The sequence below is a fragment of the Gallus gallus genome, chromosome 4, assembly GCF_016699485.2.
Source record: "Gallus gallus isolate bGalGal1 chromosome 4, bGalGal1.mat.broiler.GRCg7b, whole genome shotgun sequence".
NCBI classification, from domain to species: domain Eukaryota; kingdom Metazoa; phylum Chordata; class Aves; order Galliformes; family Phasianidae; genus Gallus; species Gallus gallus.
In genome coordinates this window covers 38,471,202-38,489,675 of record NC_052535.1, presented here as the reverse complement: position 1 = coordinate 38,489,675, position 18,474 = coordinate 38,471,202, and the positions used below count along the sequence as shown (strand labels likewise).

Here is an 18,474-nt window from a genome sequence, read left to right as displayed (position 1 = left end):
ACTGACAGACTTTTGATTTCTTTTGTTTTAGAATGGCATAAAACTACAGCTTAACATACCAGATAATATATCAGATTAGGGATAAAAAAATCCCTACATTTCCCACCATATCTTTTTTTATATGAAGGGTTGTAAAGTAACTGGTTTCCTTCACCCTCCCCTTTCTGTCATTGGACAACACTGGTGAAAAAAGGGCAAGTTCAACTATTAGAATTATAGTTTTCTTTCAATTACTGGTTCCAAAACTGCACCTCGGCAAAGCTAAGAAATTCTAGGTTGTAAAAGCAAGGTTTGGTTTCAGATTCAGGAAAGAACTAGATTAACACTTTCACTGTAGTCACGCTGTATGCAATTATAACCGAACATCATTACACATCTATCACTTAGATAGTCCCTCTGCTCTACACAAAGAATTCTCAATTGTTTCTCAGGAATGGGTCTTGTTTACTCCTTTTAAGGTCTAGGTCTTTAGTACAGAATTTCTGGTACTAAGTTAACTGCTTTTCTTCAACAGCTATCTGTGGTTGGTTATGCATTTCCTCCATTCTGCAACAGTTTGTATATAAATGTGTGTGATTGTCCTTTCATTCTTCAGAACTCCGCTGTTTATGATTGTGAATGGGTTTCCAGAGCTTGTGAACAGTAGGGCCCACGTGTTTATAACCAGTTTATGTTATGTATCATGTTTAGTTTATTCTCAATGGCATGTGTCAACCACCTTCATTTAAGTAAAATAGTATCACTACGGCTACTACGGCCATTATTTATGATAAAGCATGACAGTAGCTTATTGAATTGGTCTATCAAGTTATTATAAATGCCTGCTAATTAAACCGAGCTAATAAAATGAGGGTAAAAGCAGCACTGCCATATGGTTCGTCATATCTCCATGGAACAATAGCTATAGGTACCAAAACACGTCATGGCAGCTGAAAGCCACAAGGTTATGTAAAGCATTTCCAGTGAGACACCCCACCTAGGGCAGAGCCAGGTAGGAGAGGCTGCGGCACTAGGAGGGACACCTGCCAGCCCCTGGCTCCTTCCAAAGCTAAATCGCTCAGGTGCTGGATGTTTCCCTTCACAGAACTCCCCCACCCAGTCAGCCAAGCCTCTCAGAAGAAACACTCCTCTGCTGCTTTCCTCCCCCTAATGCAAGGGGGAAAAAAAGTACTGTGTGTACATCCTTGAAGGATTGTCAGTCCCTGCAGCTAGGAGATGAGGTAATATGATAAGGAAGGCCAACAGCAGTTCAACTGAGAGCGCTAGATCTTCTTAGCCTTCATTATTGTGTGGACCCATCTAACCAGCTGCTGTTCTACTGCCAGCTACAGCCAATATTCAAGCCCAACAAACAGATTACAAATCCCCTCTCAGCTGCAATCTATTCTTTATGTTATACCACCTCAGTGACAATCACAGAATACACCCTAAAAGAGTCTCACTCCTGGGCAATCAAATTAAAGTCATTCCGCAATGGCTTGTTTGCAGAAACATATCAACATTGTACCTGCCTTGTATGAGAAAGAGCGATATTTTTCTACAGGGAAAAGTTATTTGCCACTGACTTGACTGATTTTTCAATTTCTCTGCTTATCAATATCCCACAATTCTTTCACTTTTACAAAATATAGTAATAATACTTACCACCTTATGGGTTGCTGTGAGGAATAATTCTTTAGTTCTTCAGAAATGCTCAGAGGTCCTCCAAAACACCAATCTGGAAATAAAATTAGCATGATCATTAGCACATGTGGAGGACTTATTAGATTCATCTCCAATCTCCAATACACAAACGACTGCTTTCGGGGTTAGGCGTTTGCTCCTCTGTGCTTGCATGATGGCATAAAACTCACCACATTTTAGTACTCCTCAGTGGTATAGGGAATCACGTTACTATTATTGACATTTACATTTTTTTTCTCTAAAACAATACCTAAGAATTTAGTCTAAACACTGAAACCTCCCTCGACAAAGAAAGTTCATGGGTCTGTCAAAAACACAGAAATGGTATGAACCCACGATACGGAAGACAGAACAAGTGAATTTATACATTCACAAAGCAGTAGTGCTAAATGCCTGATGAAGGGGACCTGCGCTGTTGCTTGGACACAACTATTTCATTCTTCAGTGGCTACCAAGAGAACCTACAGCAGCAATGACCACTAGTCATGTAATTTAGATGCTTAAGACCAGGAAGTTAGCATAGACCCAAGAATAACAGAAATTACTAACTCAATCCTACTTCATACTGGACAGGGCGTCCCCCACAGAACTAAATGTCTCCATGTAAATGTATTCCCAAACTTTGCTCACCGTTCGAAGTGAGCACATTTCAATTAAGGAGCAAAGAGTGTCGATTTCCATGCCTGTCACAAAACTCAGTATGACACTGATAAAATAGCAGGTGAGGGATTTTCTGGCACCCAAGCTGCAGGCAGGGAGCCTGCATCCTCCTATCTGCAGCTTTAAACAAATTTCTTTCAATCCCTCTCTGTCCCTGCAAAATGGGGGTAGCGTTTTCTCTCTCTCCCCATCTGCTGTCTGCTTAGTCTGGGAATTCTTGGGGACTATGTCCATCTCTCCTGGGGTGTATAAACGGGGTGCTTAATGCAGATCTGAGCTGCTCTAGGCTCTAACAGAAAGCAAAACAAACACAGCAATGACACCTCAACTGTGGCAATTGTGAATCTAAATGCTGCTCACACAGACAGAGAAAAGCAGTCCACTTTCATCCCCCAAGTACACAATTTGGAGTGCAGGTCTTTGTTGAGCAGGCCTCCGAGTTTAAAAGACGCCCTTCAGAGCCTCCATGTTGCTCGTCCCTCTGTAACTTCAATACGTACATTCACCACAAGGAAATCAAGAGTAGAGAGGGGGCTAATTAAGCCCTCCTGCTCCACGGTTTTTGCCAGAAACTTGACTCAAAACAGGTTTTTAGTCCAAGAATTGAGTTCTATTTTTTTAATGCATGCTTTATGCATTTCTAGGCTGCATCTAGATTAGAACTGGATGAGCCAAAGCAAATACACACGTGCACACACAAACAGACAGTGCTAGGTGCATTTTTCTGAGAGACAGGCAGAGAGCGAGTGAGTTTGCTTTCCCAGTATTTCTGCATCTATAAGCAGGAAGGCTTGAAAACCTCGCAAAGAAAGTCTGTTCCCTTGAGAATTCTTGCCTCGCTCTCTGCAGCTTCAAGAAGCAATCTCTGGCTACCGTGCATGGGAATCCCAGGATTCTGGCACAGTTTTAACATCGCCATCATTAGAAACATTGATTTACTTTAATTACCACCTCGTACCCTGCACTGCCACATGCAGTCAGAATGTCAATTCTTTATCAATGTGTGCTGTTGACATGGAAACAGATCAGCTGAAATGGAAGCAAAAAGAAAAAAAAATGTGTTACTGCTCTAAGTTATACTTAGAAGCGGTAAATCTGTGTGTGCTACCACAGATTTAAATACTCAATAAACTACACAGAAGAAATAAACAACTGTTTGAGGTGACAGTCGTTTCAGTTGTTTACATCATAGACCGCATTTAGAAAAGCTCCAGTGTTACTATGGTAACCACTTTTGCTTAAACGTAGTTGTGGACGCTCTTTAGGTAGGCTCTAAATTAACTGCAGATGGAGGAGCAGCACTGGGGGGAACAGCCAAAGGAGCAGGCTGCCCCCCGTCAGCCCTTCCCTCCGCTCTCTGCGCTGCCGGGGGGCACAGGCAGAGCAGTGTTCAGTGCAGGCACCCCAGCTTGCCCTGTCTGCACTCTCAGCGAGGACCTGCAGCAGCTGACGGGCTGCACCAGGTCAGTTTTACAGATAAAATGACGCAGAGCTGCTTCTTATCCCCACACAGCTCATAACACAGCCCAGAGCTCGTTCGCTCCCTCCGGTCACAGGCTGGGTGGCACTGAGAAGAGGGACCTGCAGCGGAGGCCTGCTGCATGCCTTCGGTTCTCCTCTTTGGGACCGTTCCCTGCAAGAGAGCAGAGCTGCAGGAAGGTGGGCGTGTTGCACGCGCCTTCTGCCAAAATCTGTGAGTTGGAGCGGATGCTCCCTCACTATTAACTTCACGGAGCTAAGAAACCGTCCTAAAAGATGCAGCACAGACCTTTGACCAGCACTACATTTCCACTAGAAAGATTAAATCGCTGTGCAGCTAAAGCTAGTTTCATAGTCATAGGGAACAAGGCCAGAGGGGCCACTGTGATCTGCTGTTCTTAATAGGGATTAAAGGAGCCTACGGTCTCTGGCACACCTGCCTCCCAACCTGAAAGCGAACAGCGATGAGATGGAGATCACTGAGCAGAAAATGGAGGGAGAGGCTCCTCTGCCCTCTTGCCATGCACCAGGGCAGGGGGCGGCAGGAGGAGCAGACACACTTAAGATGACTTCTCTAAAGAGGATCGTGGAGGCGCTGGGAGCCAAAGGCTGTTCAAAGCCTCCGGAGCCTGCAGCAGAGGGAGAGACATGCAAGTCCTGAACTGGCTAGGGCAACGCCCCCCACACTTCAACTGTGCGAGGACATCAAGGAAAGGGGATTTTTTTGTTGTTGTTTCTTCCCTTTTCCACTTCTCACATTTCTGCACAATTACGTTTGATAATGACGCCCACCTCCCAAAAGGCTGTGCATCAATTAGCAAGGGAAGGAAGGACACACATCATTAATTACACACCGGCCTGCGAAATACGAACACGGAATACAGCATAACGTTCTAAAAATAGCAGGAGGCCTGCCTTGTTTAGGTCAAGTTTTATTTTAATTCCCTTAATAAAACATCTGATATTAAACAACGGAGCGGAAGACGCGCTGCTGTTTATCCTCAGTGGGTGCTTCAGACAGATCTGCTGTGATTTAATCTGCACAGCAGAATGCAAAGCCATAGAATGTAAGTTTATGCGAGCGTGAGACCTAATAGTTCTTTAAACTTATGCAGCTCTTATCAATCTAAGTGATCCCAAGCTATTCTACCTTATTCTACCTTACATATGGGATTTGTGTTTTGGCAAGATTCAGATGTGATCGATTAAATGCTGAGCCAAAATGCTGGTACGGATACAGACAGTCAGAGACAAGGAGAAAAGCTACACGCTGCCGTGGGTATTCACAGACAGGGTTATAGTGAGCAAATTCTGCTCAAGTAGGGCTGAGGGAACAGAAAGGGATGAGAAAAGGACATGCAGTGCGTGACTCTGTAGGTACAACCAGTCCACATCAGAAGTGGCCAGCGAGTGTTACAGCACAGTATTCTGAGACCATTAAAGCATGCACACTGGAAGTGTACACGCTTCTGGAATGAGAGACAGCCTCTGTCTGAAACAGCTTGTAGGCTAAGCAGAATAGACTGACGAAGCAGGCAGAAAAGCATCTTGCTTATAACCAATTTTCAATTAGGGAATAGTAATGTGAAGATCACACAGGAATGTTGCAGAAAAGAAGAAAACAACCCCAGCTGCCCTAAGCATAAATCAAATGCCTTACACAGACACACGCAAAACCAAACCACCTTATTCCTCCTCTGGAGCAGATTGCGGTTGCTGGGAAAATGTATTGCAGAGGGACAAAGGAAAAAATATAGTGGAATTATTAGTGCAAGCTCTTACTCTTTTGAAGCATGCCCTATGGGCAACTCGGTTTCCAGTCAGAATGTACCAGATAATCATTTTCAAAGCATCATCTGAAAACACAAGTGGTGATCTTACCCTATACCAATGGCAATAAAGGCAGCAATCTTCCACCTATGCTAAACCAAAGGTACTGTTTTCTAATGTCCCCAATACATCTGAGGAACAGATGCTACTATAAGCCACAGTCTTTTGATCCTGTAAATTGAATGCTTTTGAGAATGTCACCCAGAATTCTCCCATCAATCCTAAGAAAACATCATCTAAAACAGAAGATGATTTTGATTTTCCTCGTGACTTGGCAGATGAAGAGATAATTAGGTATGGAAAAATGAGTGTTTCTGAGGATGAACGTACCTGCTGTAATCCTACCGCCAACTGAATTAAGGTTTGCCTCCTGCAGTAAGGAGTATTCTAGCTCAGCATCTGGAGGAAAGCTAATCCCTATCACATTTCAGAAGTCATCAGTGGGCCTTCCTATGAAACCAATGGACAGAAGGAAAGGGAAGAGAGGGGAAAGTAGCAAAAGTCCTTCCTGTCTCCGTCCGTGGCTATAAGCAACAGCAATAAAAGAATCCAGCAACACCACACCAAAAAAGAGACCTAAGGCTGGTGATTGCCTATTCTTTTCTCCCCATTAAACCTAAATGATTCCTCTTATGGACCGGTCACATGAAGCAGCTTATTTTGTCAAGTGCTCTTCAGCCTAACCATGGCTCCCACCTCTGGAAGTGGAAGAATTCCATATGTCAAGTAAGCGAACACAGGTTATCCTTCTGCAAGGATAGCTCAATGCTGATTGAAAGTCTCATTTGTCAAGGGAAAGAATTGTTGTTTTTCTTTTTAAATTAACCTAGATGAAGGAAAAGATATTTGTCCAGACCTAAGAGCTTTTTCATTCCTCAAGCAGCTGCTAGTTTGAGAGAATTTTAAATGCTTGGCCTTTATGAAATGAATTGGTAATCACAGCCCTGTGCCTCACACTTTAGACTGAACGATTCAGGGGACTGGTAATAGGATAAAGCCTTTCACCTCGCCAGCTGTGGTTCAAATTCAGAATAATTCTTAACTTACTAAACACTGTCACTACATGATGGGCATTTGATTGTTATCGTACAATAAATCACGTGCTCTTCCATCGTGGAAAAGTACTCATAGCGAAGACAATACACTAATTATTGTCAGTAATTAGCAGCACCCTCAGTAGTGACAGTAGGCGACCTGCAGAAAATTACCCATATGTTCACCCCTTGGAGGTTGTCATTTCAAGGCAGGGGTCAAGCCCTTCAGACAGTCACCGTGGCGATTCTTGTAGCTCTTTCCCACCTTGGGCATGTTTTGCAGATGAACTGAGTTCAGCCTCCAGAGCTGTCAATCTACTACTTTTATTATGGCTAAATTACTTTCATTTCAAGTGCTGGAGGCGACTTTGAATGCCGGGTCTAATTAGAATGTAATTGTCAGAAGATCTGAGCAAGTGTGGCAGGTTTGGGTGGAGAATTTGGTGGCTTAAAGTATTTGTGCAAACAAATTTCACAAGTAGGAAACCCGCAGCTGCTTCTAACAGTGGGCATTTGCTTAGGCAATGCATACAACTAACTGTCCAAGGCAGAGAAGCAGAGAAACTTTGAATTTCCACGTGCAAACTGATAGACATGAAAAAGCCATCTATCCAAGTAGGCCGTTTCCTGGGCCAAGCACTTTTCATGATACCAGGATGTTATGGTGCAAACAGCAGAAAAGGAGTTCAGTCAGGAACAAATATTTTTGTACAAACGGAACGAGGTACATTAAGCTATGTGAGAACCAATAGCAACAAAGAAGTATACACGTATATAAATAAACCTGTTTTCAGAATAATAAAAAAAACACACACAAAATAAAATAAATCTCAAATACATATGTGTGTGCGTGTATATATATGAATAAATCCTGGCATTTAACACTAGAAGCCTTATCTTTCCCTAGAGGAAAAATACTCGTGAACAGTCCAGGAACTCCCCGCCCTGTTGCTGAATGGCATTTTTCCTCTGCATTCCATGGGGAATGCGCAGACCCTCACCACTTCAACCCCTCTCATACAGCACAACCCAGAGATTTGCAGGGAAATCCTGGAGATCTGAGAGCGAACATTTAAAGGCCAGGGAGCTTCTGCTAGGAGACCCTGTGCTTCCACGCTATCTCCTGAGGTCTACCTATCATAATGACAGTGCTACCTCTTTGTGCAGCTCCAGGGAGAGCTGTGCAAATATTGGATTATCTGGTTCAACGGCCAAACAAAAAACAATCATGGGTAGAAAAAATTTCAGTTGAATCTACTTAGAATAAAAGCTAAGGGGGTGGGGAGTATGGCTAAGGAAAAAGAAAAAAAAAGCAAGGAGGAACAAAGGAGGAAATATTTGCTTTTAATGTATTAAATCCTCTCCTCTATATTTTTGACATGAAAGGAAAAAAAAAGGCCACACAAATTTAAATCACTGTTTAAACCCTTCCTTTTTCTCGGTGTGATTTGTATTTGTTTGTTTGTTTTCCTTGCAATAAGCCTTCGCTAAATTTCATGTCACACCAAAACAGATCCAGTCTCCCTGAAAAATTTGTGTCCTTCAGCAAATCTACTGCTTAGTGTCACTTTGCCTTCATCCAGCTCTAGGAAGAATTGTACAGTCCAAAGTACAGAGCTCCAGTAACCAGATTTTTGTCTACAAAGAAAGAGAAAAGTTTTCAAGCCAGAAAACTCATCTACTCAGTCATTATGTATCAAAAAATGTGATAGCCAATCTTTTTCCCCCACAAAGGGAGAATAGAACCAAATGCCATCCTCTGAAGGACAGACTAGTCGCCTCACTTACTCACTGTACCGTACTTGCTACGTTTCGTTCTCCTGTAAACAAAACCTCAGCCACAGTTCCTTACTCAGCTGATTTTTTGTTTTGCTCCCACAGCCGTGCCTGTGTGAGATGAAAGGCAGACAGATTTATGCCAACTGCAGTAAAGTCCATGAGATGCCATCAGCACATTCCCACAAGCCTATGTAACGTGCTCCTTAGCTTGGCTGGCAGTGGGTGCACCTGGAAACCCAAGTGGTTACTGGTTTCATATAGCTCCATCAGGACCAGCTGGGTTAGTAGTTGGCTCCTTTGCTTGCACAGAAGCAGTTAAATTGGATTCAGGAGCTTCTGCTGCTGAACTGGCTTTGGTGAATACAAACAGATACTCTCTACTACATAACCACATATAACAAAAATCAGGCTAAAATTTGCTCAAAATGACAAAAAAAGAAAAATACAAAGGTCTGCAGAACTGCCACTGGGAAATACGAACATTATCATTTTCTAGACAAAATAGATACTTATGTATATATACCAGAATTGGAGCCAAATTTGCTCAGAATGACAAACGTTGTAAGAATTCATAAGTCTTCATGAGAACCCAAATCATAAATCAAGTCAAAGCAATAGTAGGTAGGCAAAAGTCTGTTTAAACTTCTTTCCTCCACACCTTTTCTACATGCAGAATAAGGCACTGCCCGATATTTATGCTATATTCTACAAACTACTGTCCCCAAGAGTTTGCTTCCATGGATCACAAGCCTGCTAAACACCCCAGAAGCACAACTAGAAGAGACAGAAAGCCCACTCAAAGTTTACCAGCAGCTTTGTCTGGGTAATGTTTGCATGGGAGGAGAATGGCTAAAAAGTAAAGCTGTGAAGAGGAACCTGACAGCCAACATGAAGAAGGTGGAGGACACATTGACAAAGCAGAACCAGGACTTCAAACAGCCACAGAATAATATATATATATATATTCAAAAAGAACTCCAGAAGGTAAAGGCAGAGGCTTTCAGGGGGAAGAAGCAGAAACTTGATGGATTTTGAAAAGAGAATATCTAAAAAGGAATCAAAATGTGCAGGGGCTGGGAGTGCAAGTGAAGATCCAAAAGTAAACACACAAAAAAGGAAAATATAATTCCTGCTGGGGAATGGTGGATATTCTTTGACAGTGTAACAGCAACCAAAGATAAATTGATACATCCTTGCCTTCTAGTCTAGGTGAATGTAAAATACCAGAGAAGAAAGCACACAAGCGCTACACATGGAGAAAAAGTCAGTGTAAAGAAACAGGAAAAGCTATTTAAATAACGAAAATGCAGAATCCTGTAAAGCAAATCTCTCTAATGCATAAGATGAATGGTCTTTTCCAGGTGGCCACAGGATGAAGAGGAGTATTTGAGAATGGCGCATCCTAGAGCCCAGGTTTACCTGAAGTCCAAGCAGAGACTGGACAAAGAGAGAGCTTCTCCTCATATTTGCTCTGGGCTCATGTAAAGGTCAGAGAAGTATTGTTCCAGTCCAGTACACAGCCATCTTTTGGGATCAGGGAGCATGTATAAGTAAAAGGGCAAGAGAAACCTAGTCTTTGTCATCCTGCTAATACGCAGCCATGCTGTGGGCAGTAGAGCTGCCCAGTCTCATCAAAAAAGGCTCTAATATCAGTTGTAAAGGACTGAAAGAGTCCTTTACATGTTGCACTCCAGCACTAGACATCATCTGGGGGTGTGATGTATAGTACCCGTGCTTATGGGATGGGGATATAAATCCACCCCAAGAGTACAAAGCTGCAGAAGAATACATCCACTAACCTTGATTTAATAGCTAACGGCAGACCTGAGGAGACGCGTAATGGCAGATCTCTGTAAAGCCAATCCATGTCTATAGCATGTCTGACAGGGTACGTAACCCTTTAATTCTGCACGTAGGGATCAGATTGCTAGGACTCTGCCTCTAAGACATCATTACAACCTGCACGTTCACACCTCACACGGGCTTCAGGAGACCTCGCTGCCTTCTCAGCTACGCTCAGCCAGAGTAGCACTTGCAAGACAGAGAACATCTGCTTCTCAGATACTCTGCTTATTACAGCTGACAAACACACTGCACTGGCCCAGGTGTCCCACACAGCCCAGGAGCAACATTGTGATGTCTCCTTCCCTCCGAACATGCACAGAGCAGGAAACTCTACCTTACAGACAGGCCCTGGCAGGGTGTGATGGGCGGGGAGAGCTTGGCAGCTTCTCCTGCTGACACGCGGCCCTGCTGCGTGCAGCACTCTTCATCTGCGTCAAAGGAAGGGCTCCGACGCAACCTGAAAAGTCACAGAATACAGAACATCCCGAGTTGGAAGGGATCCATAAGTGTCATCGAGTCACAGGATCCTTAAGGTTGGAAAGACCAGTAAGATCATCCAGCCCGACCAATGCCCGCTGAAGGCATCACCCCACTGCTTGGCGCTTCCCTCTAGAAGAGTGCGACTGCTCTGGGCTCCTGCCCCCATGCTGACCTACAGCCCCCCCCCCGAGGAACACCAGCCCCTGGACAGGGACCTGGGCCTTGCTTGGCGTGTGGGTCACCCCAAGACAGCACTATCCCCACTTGGGGACCGGGAGGTTGCCATGGTGAGGCGCTCCCTCTCACCTCAGGAGGGCACAGGCTTCCCTCAGGGCTGCCTTTTGTCCTCAGGGCTGCCACCTCCCGCACCTTTCGTATTTACGAGAACAGTGCCAATGTTTGCACACACAACACTGGGATTGAAATTAAAAAAAAGAAAAAAAAAAAAAAAGGCGACGGGAAGGACGTTTAAGCTTAATTATTAACCCGCGGGAGCGTTTTCCCCGCACCTTTCTGCTTCGTCACGCCTTCACCACGGCCGCCGCGCCGGGGGACAACATGGCCGCCCGGGGGGAGAGAAGGGGGGGTGGGAGCGGGCGGGGAGCCAGCACGGCACTGCGCAGCGCGGCCCGCCTCGCCGCGGGGGGCGGCCACCCGGCGGCAACACCTGCCCCGGCGGCTGTCGCTCCCCCGCGGAGCCGCCGTCAGCGCCCGCCCAGGCGCTGCGAGCCGGCAGGGGCTGCGGGAGGATGATGGAGGAGCCGCGCGTCGCCTCCAATTAGGATCAGCGCTCCCGCCGCCCCCGCGCCGCAGCAACGGCGGGGCCGCAGCGCCCCCTGCCGCCACCCGGCGCCCGCCCGCCCGCGGCGCTCCCGGCCCTCACAGCCCCGCCCCGGAGCCCCGCGGCATGCAGGCCGCCGCAGCGCCGACCCCAGCGGGAAGGGTCGGCGGGAGGGGATCCCGCTTCTTCAGGGCTCTTTTATACCCTTGGGGTCAGAGTGCCGGGCTCCATACGGCCTCCGCTCTGAAATGGTGTCAGAGCAAAGGGTGCGCTTTGCTGGCTTTCTGGAAAACACCACATCTCTCCCTCACACCTTTTACTACCTTTTGGCAGCTGTTTTAGAGCTCACAATGAGTTTTTTAGCCTGTCAGCAGGCTGGAGAGTAGGGTCTGACTGCAGAATTACTGTTTGTGGATGAAACACAGAACTTCCTTGTGCACCTGCTTATAATGTAAACATCTCAAGTTGCATTCTGAGTCACAGCAGAGCTCGGGTCTGGCTCCAGTGTGCCCTACAATGGCAGTCCATTGAGACCCCACACAGGCACGCAGTGGCTTCCACTGTTGGTGCACAGTGGTGGTGCTTTGCCATGAATGAAAGTATGCCACTTCCTGTAGGTGAGCCTGCTCCCAGGGCACAGCAGCCAGCCAGAGCCTTGTTTCAGGGAATCGTAGAGTCATTTAAATTGGAAGGGAACCCTAAAGGCCATGTGATCCCACTCCCTGCAGCAAACAGGGACACCTACAGCTCCATCAGGTGCTCAGAGCCCCTCCAGCCTGACCGTGGCTGTCTCCAGGGACGGGGCATCCACTGCCTCTCTGGGCAACCTGTGCCAGTGCCTCACCAGCCTTCTAAAACACTTCTTCCTTACATCCAATCTAAATCTCTCCTCTTGTAGTGTGAAACCATTTCCCCTTGTCCTGTCGCTGCAGACCCGGCTAAAGAGTTTGTCCCCTTCCTTCTTATAGCCCCTCTTTAGATACTGAAAGGCCGCTCTCAGGTCTCCCTGGAGCCTTGTCCTCTCCAGGCCGCACAGCCCCAACTCTCTCAGCCTGTCCTTGTGGGGAGGTATTCCATCCCTTGCGTCATTTTTGTGGCCCTCCTCTGGATGCACTCCAAGAGTCTCTCCTGCATGGAGAACTCCCTGTCTGGACACATTACTCCAGGTGAGGTCTCACAGCACAGAGCAGAGGGGCAGGATCACCTCCCTGACCTGCCGTCCACACTTCTTTTGATGCAGCACAGGGTATGGTTGGCTTTCTGGGCTGTGAGGGCACACTGCTGGCTCACATCCAACTGCCATCCAGCAGTGCCCCTAGGTCCCTTTTGGCAGGGCTGTGCTCCATCCTTACATCTGCCAGCTTGTACTGATAGCAGGGGTTGCCACAAACCCAAGTTTATGACCTTGCACTTGGCTTTGTTGAACCTCATGCCTAGTCACCCCTTGCCAAGTTCATCCTCTGCTGATGGGCTCGTATGTCAACAGAAACCTCACCATTTGCAAGGCACACTAAGCCCTAGGGAAGGGAGATTCATTCTGCAGAGAGGAAAATTTGGCAATGCAGCTGCACAAGTCATACAGTATAGTGACTCATTATTTATCAACAAAGAAAGAGCCATGAGCAGGATGTAATGGTCTGGGGACGGGCTGATGTCACAGCAAGGAGTGGGAAAACGGCAAAGACAATTAGAGTATTATGACTATCTTTAACCACATGATACAATCAGACCCTTCATTACTATTATTAGTCACCACGGTTCCGTAACTCTACAAACCCACTCCATCCTTGTGCGAGGTTGTGAAAAATTTATGTTAGCAGATCATTAATTTTTCTTACAAATTCCTTCTCATTTAGTTTTTCCAAGAGATGTCTAAACTGGGCAAAGTGGTTTTGAAAGAAAAGCTCTGAAGTTATCCCTGGGGGAACAAAAACACAGTATTGCCAACACAATCTATTCAAAAGAATGAATCAGCCTCCTAGAGAAAGGAGGAGTAGTTCAAAACGGGACTAAATGGAAAAAGAAAAATCATTTACTTTATAGTTGCTTCTGTTGCTTTGGCATACTGAGGGTTTACATTTTCAACCTTTTCTTTATAATCATGGCAGCTGGAAACTTGCTCTTTTAATGCAAAGTGAGAATGGCAGGAATCCCAGAGACTGGGCTGCCGGGAAAGCTCTTGCCCCCTTCCACCCAAGATTTGGCATTGGTGGAGGTGCAGGCAGCTCCAGGGCTGACAGGAACAGCCCACACCTGAGAAGTATTCAAGTAGCTATCGTTGCAGTTTGTCATCTCTGTAGGTTGTTTCCAAACAGTTATGTGACTGATATACACACAGAAACTAATAAACCACAACTGCTGTGAAGAAGCAACCCCAAAAAGACTATCAGCTCATAGTGCTGTAATTGTGATGGAAACGAAGCACAAAATCTCAGCCTCCTCATCCAGAGAGCTGGAAATCAGCAACACCTTACGCTTTGCAGCACTGGCACAGCTTGTCAATACTGCACGCTTCTCCCTGGTAGATTGCCCAAATGACATCCCCCATATGAAGATAAATCACAGGTCCAACCCTGTGGGAGCTCTCAGAATTCACAGTGGGAGAGAGCCCAATGCCCATTCCTGTTCTTCATTCCTGCTGGGATTGGCATGTTTTCCCATCCTCTCCTTTCGGTTATTGCTGCCTGACAAAAGATCTGCGAAGACTAAGCTATTTTTATTAACTTCTGGGGCCACATGTTACATCTCCTCTAAGCTTTTATTTAGGCAATCCATCAGCACACCCCTTCATCGCATTCTCTTTACCTTCAGTTTTATAAGCAACCATCAGTGAAATCTGTTCAGCATGCCTTTTCCCCACGTCACCCATATGATCCCTACCGCCTGTGGTTATGTCCGCCCTGGGCAGAAGTTGCTGTTTCTCTACAAGGCTCTGAGCCTGTGTGATTTCAGCCTGGGAAATGCACTGTGCCAGGTAGAAAGCTGAGGAGAGCCTTGATGCAACGAAGCATAGGGGCTGGGACTGCTTTCAGCACATTCTGCCCTAAACAAGTCTTCGGCTCCTCTGACGTGACTCTTGCTGTCAGCAGTGTGTAGCAAAGAGTTTCTCACCCCTGTAAATTCAACACATGGCGGCACATCCCCAGCCCATCTCACCACCTGCTGCAATGGACACGAGCTGGGGGGAAGCAGCATGGCTTCTTGCCTCCTTCTGAATATAATGGTCTCTTGGTGCTACTCAGGTAATTACAGCCGCATGTTTATTTGTAAGCTTCTTTATTGTTCCTCGTATTCCCCATGGCAAAGAACCAAGGAAAACATCAATTTTCTGAAAGCATTCTGGCTTAAGCTGGCCACTGGTGATGTAATATGGGCATCCCCAAAGTGTATAGTGAGTGCCCATAACCAAAATAGGGTCATCTCTTGTTTCCAGAACAATTTCTTCAGCAGTATTAGGAAAGAGACTACAGGAAAGAAAATGTGCACTGAAATGCTCCCCTCCGCAAATACAGGAAAGTATTCTTGAGGTATTACTATCGAAAGTATTTTGGTAAAACGCTTCCCTAAGAATACTCAATGTCTGCTGCCAGCAGAGAAATACATATTCTCAGCGTCGACGTTTCTTGCAATAGCTTTGAATCTGTGGTGAGCATGATATATTCATCCCAACAGGTTGTTGTACCACTTATCCACATGAAATAGATAGAAGGGCTTTGTGTGGCAGAAGAGAGGCAGAGCTGCGTTATTTGAGAAGAATGCTGGCCACTTTTGAACATGCTCTGTAAGATGACAGTATGTTCTTTTTCCACTCATCCTTAATAGGTGTTTGAAATTACAGTAGGTGTGCTAAAGTTAATGCTAGAGATAAGAATATATCAAGAATATATCAAAGGACTCACATTAATTGATTGTCAAAATATCTAATTCCACTCCTCTATACCGGTCTTGTTCAACATCTTCATCAGTGACCAGTGTGAAGGGATAGAGTACACCTTCAGCAAGTCTGCTGATGATACAAAGCTGGGAAGAGTGGCTGACACAGCAGAAGACTGTGCTGCCATTCAGTGGCAACCCAGACAGGCTGGAGAATTGGGCAGAGAGGAATCTGATGATGTTTCAAGAAGGGCAAGAGCAGAGCCCTACAGCTAGGGAGGTATTACCGCATGCATCAGTACAGGTTAGGGGCTGACTTGCTCTAAAGAAGCTCTGCGGAGAAGGATCCAGGTGTCCTGGTGGACAGCAGGTTGACCACGGGCCATCAGTGTGCTCTTGTAGCCAAGAAGGCCAACGGTATCCTGGGGTGCATTAAAAAGAACATGGCCAGCACTTTGAGGGAGGTGATCCTCCCCCTCTGCTCTGTTCTGCTGAGGCCACATCTGGAGTACTGTGTCCAGTTCTAGGCTCCCTGGTTCCAGAAAGTAAGGGAACTGCTGGAGAGAGACCAGCAGAGGGTCACAAAGATGATCGAGAGCTTGGGGCATCTTGCTTACAAGGAAAGGCTGTGACCTGGGGCTGTTCGGCCTGGGGAAGTCTGGTGGAGGATCTAATAAATGCTTATAAAGACCTAAAAGGCAGGAGTCAAGTCGATGGTGCTAGGCTCTTTTAGGTTTTGGTGCCCAGTGACCCAAAAAAGGGCACCAGGCACAAACTGAAACATATGATGTTCCATATGAACATGAGGAAAAACTTTACTTTGACGGTGCAGAGCACCAGAACAGGCTGCTCAAAGAGGTTGTGGAGCCTCCTTCTCTGGAGATACTTAAAACCTACCTGAATGCTTTCCTATGCAACCTACTCTAGGGAAGCTGCTTTAGCAGGGGTTGGACGTGATGATCTCCAGAGGTCTCTTCCAACCCCTATGTTTCTGTGATTATTTTTTTTTCTTTTACATCAGCCAGACACCCAGCTGATCAAAGCTGATACAGTTGGAGCAAACTTTTATACCATAGCTGCATAGCATGACCAGAAGCAATCTGTGCTGTTCTGTGGCCCTACTACATTTTCAGTCATCTCTGTTTTCCCTTTTAGTAAGTGGAGTGCTTCTGATCCTACGCAATGCTCTAGCTAACCTGATGAAGTGAAGTGTGCTTCCTTCTGGCCAACGCAGAGCCAGATGTCAGCAATCTCTTTAGGGTGCCCTCCTCCAAACTCAGCCTATCCATTCACACATTCTCCAAAAACCAGGTAACAATTCTTCCTATATAATGACATATGAATTGGACACTCGGAGCTCACTGTCTAGTCTGCAAATGGCCCTTGGGTGTGCTCACTGTCAGAACAGCAAGGAAAACATCACTAATAGTCAGACTTATCAAAGGCACAACGGCGTTTCCTCCTCGTATTTGATTCCTGAGATGAAAATTGGATATAAAAAGAAGTGGTAGGCATAATGTTTTTAGACGCTCTATTACCTCTTTATACTCCTTCCCATGAAGTTCTCGTGGAAAATGTAGGTCTTTAGGCACTCAAAGTGCTTTGCAGCCAACAGGAGGAAAACAGCCTTTGCTGAGCTGCATTTTCTATAGCATTTGCATAAAAATACAGTTCAATTCTCTGTATATTCTGCAGAAATCTGACTCTTTTTTCCCCATTCAGTTGGAAACTGTCCATGTTGCCATATGTAGCCATTTTATCTTTCCTATTTCCTTTCTTATAAAACACAATCCTTGATGCCAGCTTTCTTTATGGTTTTGCCATTCACAGGGAAGTAAAAAATAGCAATACTGTTCCTGAAGAAATAGCAGCACAACAATAACTTTGCTAAGGATCCAGAACAGTGGCTTACAAAGCAAAAATTCACCCAAACCAACCCTTTACACCCCCCCCCAATTGCAAAAAATAAGGTTCAAACTGTGTGTTTTCATAGACACCGCTGGTCTAGAAGTGAGCTCTTAAAATATAAGCAATAGCAGATTTTCCCGGTGCCTCACAAAATTGGTCATTTATGATAAATGCTTGATAGGCAGTCATTTAACAAAACAGAGCTTCCTTTGTCCTATTTCTGTGCTTGATGGGATACATGGTACTGAAAACATGCACAACAATAGCAGGCTTCTGGTGGCAAAGCAGAGTACCTGCAAACATTTGCTATCGTGTAGCATAAAGCCATTCTCCTCACCACCCACACTGACTTCATCCACACAGATGTGGACCATAGCATCAGCTCTGTCAAAGTTACAGGAACAATAAACTCAGCCCTTCTAGTTCATGCTTAGTCATACATTCTTTATAATTCTACGAAGAGATTTCTATTTAAAGTAGAGCTGTTTTATTTATTTATTTATTTATTTTTCCAGGAGAATGCTATGGTACCATCACAGGACTTCAAGGTTCTTAGATGCAAATTGACTAAAACCAAGAGCCCCATGTTACCTGGCTTGGCACAGCTAATCATGCCCACTATATACAGGCAGCAGCAGGTTCATTCCCCATCAGTCCTTATGCCCATTTGTGTCGAGAATTAGTCATTTGATCTCTAAAAGCCTCCAACCTTTTGCTTCCTCACTTTGACCACACTGCGACATCAGAGAGCAGAGTTCAGATGAAGGCTTGTATGTGACTCATCTCCTTAAAGCACTCTTTCTCCGTTTCATGTGTAGGGACTTGTTGAGGAGAAGAAAAAGAAAAATAGGGCTAAGGCAGAGAATAAGCTTTGGGAGGGAAGTTGTATGTCAGCAGTATTAAGCAAATCCTGGCTCACTAATACCGTCATCCCATCCTTTTCTGCCTCAACACCTGTCAGTCATTTCCCTGTTCTCTTGCTGACTTCAGGTCCCAGCGGGCTCTCTTGCAGCTGACTACTGGGAACAATCCCACCCCAGCTGAACAGCACTGTTGATCTTAGCAAGGGTGAGCCCACCTAAAAGACTGGCTTAGGCCAAGGACCTGGCACATGAAGCTTTG

At 45.5% G+C, this 18,474-nt stretch overlaps 1 protein-coding gene across 1 annotated transcript in view; it reads right to left on the bottom strand.

Annotated features, from left to right (window-relative positions):
• Positions 1-11,345, bottom strand: part of LOC107051757 (CXXC-type zinc finger protein 4) — a 156,713-nt gene extending 145,368 nt beyond the window's left edge. Inside the window, exons 1-3 of the transcript XR_006939172.1 lie at positions 11,300-11,345; positions 10,645-10,767; positions 1,645-1,717 (exon numbers count right to left, since the gene is read on the bottom strand). The gene's annotated coding sequence lies outside the window, so the exon portion shown is untranslated. The remainder of the gene's footprint in view (positions 1-1,644; positions 1,718-10,644; positions 10,768-11,299) is intronic.
• Positions 11,346-18,474: the final 7,129 nt, after the last annotated feature.